The 2360-nt window shown below is 31.1% G+C and overlaps 1 pseudogene; it reads right to left on the bottom strand.

The window, feature by feature from the left end:
* Positions 1 to 687: 687 nt before the first annotated feature.
* LOC125822137 (uncharacterized) lies at positions 688 to 1894 on the bottom strand (annotated as a pseudogene).
* Between the last annotated feature and the right edge of the window lie 466 nt (positions 1895 to 2360).

The raw sequence follows: 2360 nt of genomic DNA, 5'->3' as shown, positions 1-2360 counted from the left end.
GATTATTTTCAACATGTTTTCCTGTCACTGTTAACATCGTACTTTCGAAAGTATTTTCTTCCTAATAGCGCCTCAACTATGTTTACTCCCCTTACGGCTTCTCATGCCTATGGTTTCAACTTTAGGATGGCATAGTCTGGAAGTTTTCCTTTCTTTCCTCATGTTAACAAACTAGAAAACATCTAAAAATAATTCTAGTATATAATAACTAATATAAATCTATTCTATCATTACTATGATATTCAGGAATTAATAAATTTAGTTATGCATAATCATAAATGTATATACCTGTGTAGTATCTTCACTATTTGGATCCATAACTTAACTGAAACTTTAGATTTTTATTGAGAGTATTTTTGTTTACAAGAGAGGCTTGCTTTCCGTGTAGAAAGTCTTGCCTCTATATGCCATAATGGCTACCTATTTATACACATATAAGTAACCTTACTATGGTTACTTTATTCCTACTATGATTACTTTACACCTAACTATAGTTACTTTTGTACATATGCCTAGACTAACACGTTAGTGCTTCTTTACATCTGCACTACTAATAAGATTCCTATCTTTACAAAGTCAACAAAAGGACAAACAACTTTACTTTACATTTTTGTACATAATATTTCTAACTTAACACGTTACTACTAGCTTTTCTTTTTATCTTGTCGGTCTTGTCACTTCTTGTTTTTACTCTAGCTGCACGTCTGGGATCACGTTATCTTCGCCTTGACATTTGGAACATTGATGATCCGGATATTTATGGCCAATAGTTTTGCAGTATCTGGTCATTATTTCTGAAGAGATAAAATCTTTCCTTATAGCTCTTGTTGTAGGTTGTTGCTCAGGTTTTAGTAGACTTAGTGCCCATTGCCTGAGTTCTTCCATATCTGCTGCTCTAAATTCTCGACAATTCGAAAATATCATTGTTTTTTCCTGTGAATAATAACTCCATATTGAATTGTTGTTCAAATAATTAGATGTTAACTCATTCAGTATAGTAGCTATTCCAATAATCCTTTTTCCTGCATAGAATGCTGGTATCTCTACTTTTTGTATCTCCTCTTGCTCCTCTATTTTTTCCGGTATAATCATTTCTCTGGTTAGTCCAATTTTTATAACTTGTATAATCGGTTTTATTTCGTCGTAAAGTATTTCTGCTGGTGCTGAATAAAACTTTATATAAAACAAAGTTCCTTTAGTTATTCTCTTGTAGTTCATGAATGCTTTATGTAACTCTGGTATCGTAGCTATTTCATCTCCAGTTTGGGTATATACTGTGTTCAATAATCCATAGTTATAGCAAATTGCTATTAGGTTTGCATTTGTCTTAGGTAAAGCGATTAGTTTATTATATCCTTGCAAAGCTTGAGTAATATAATCTTCATGTGGATTTTGGGTAGTTTTTGATCTGGGGTTTTTATTTAAAAAGGTTTGTATTTTGTGGATATTTTCTATATATGCTCTGGTTATATGGTTATAGGTCTTTTTGTCCTGGTTCAAACTTTCCTTATAGGTATTTATTTGAGGTGGTACAAATATGGGGTTTTGTTTTTTTGGGTATGAATGGTTTTTCGAATATCTTGTTCATATTTGTATTGACATATCTTTTCTCCTCTTTTGTAGATGATGTGCTACCTGTAGCTGCATGTAATAAATTGTTAGCTTGGGTTTTTCGGTGTTTCCCAGCGTCACCTTCTAGCTCTGGAATTTTTAAGTCTTCCGATCGACTTAGCTCCGCATATTTACCGTCATGCTGCTGACCTTTCATTTTTTGTATCTCTTTGTCCATATTATCTATCTTTGTACAAAGCATTGCTATAGCATTGAATATTTTTTCATCTTTGTCTAGGTCCGTCTGTGTAGCTTTGTCTTGATATGTAGTCTGCAATGACATTTTTGTTAGTACTTATTACTTCTATTGTAAATGTAAAATTCTGTATATTTAATACTAGTCTTCGTATTTCTTTTGTTGTTACTGAATCTTGTATCTTCCTTGTAACCCACCATTTCACCTGCGTATTATCTGTTCTTACAATGAACTTATTATATACTATCTATGGTTCAAAAGCTAATAAACATTTATATAGTGCATATAACTCTTTTCTATTTATTTCCCATTTTATTTCAGGATTTGTAAATGTTCCTGAGTAGTATCTACAATGATGTTCTAGTTTTTCTTTTTCATATTTATATTTTAATACTCCTCCGTAACTTATTTCACTAGCATCTGATTCTACTATGTATATAAATTTTTTATTTTCATCTGGAAAATATAATTTAGGTAACTTCTTACATAATGATTTTATTTTTTGTATTTGTTCTTGATCTTTTTTATCAAAATAATATTCTACGTCTTTCTT

Source organism: Solanum verrucosum, unplaced genomic scaffold (genome assembly GCF_900185275.1).
Source record: "Solanum verrucosum unplaced genomic scaffold, falcon-dt-bn FXZP01000302.1, whole genome shotgun sequence".
NCBI classification, from domain to species: domain Eukaryota; kingdom Viridiplantae; phylum Streptophyta; class Magnoliopsida; order Solanales; family Solanaceae; genus Solanum; species Solanum verrucosum.
Note: the sequence above shows the minus strand (reverse complement) of the source record. Positions and strands in the feature narration are given on the sequence as shown.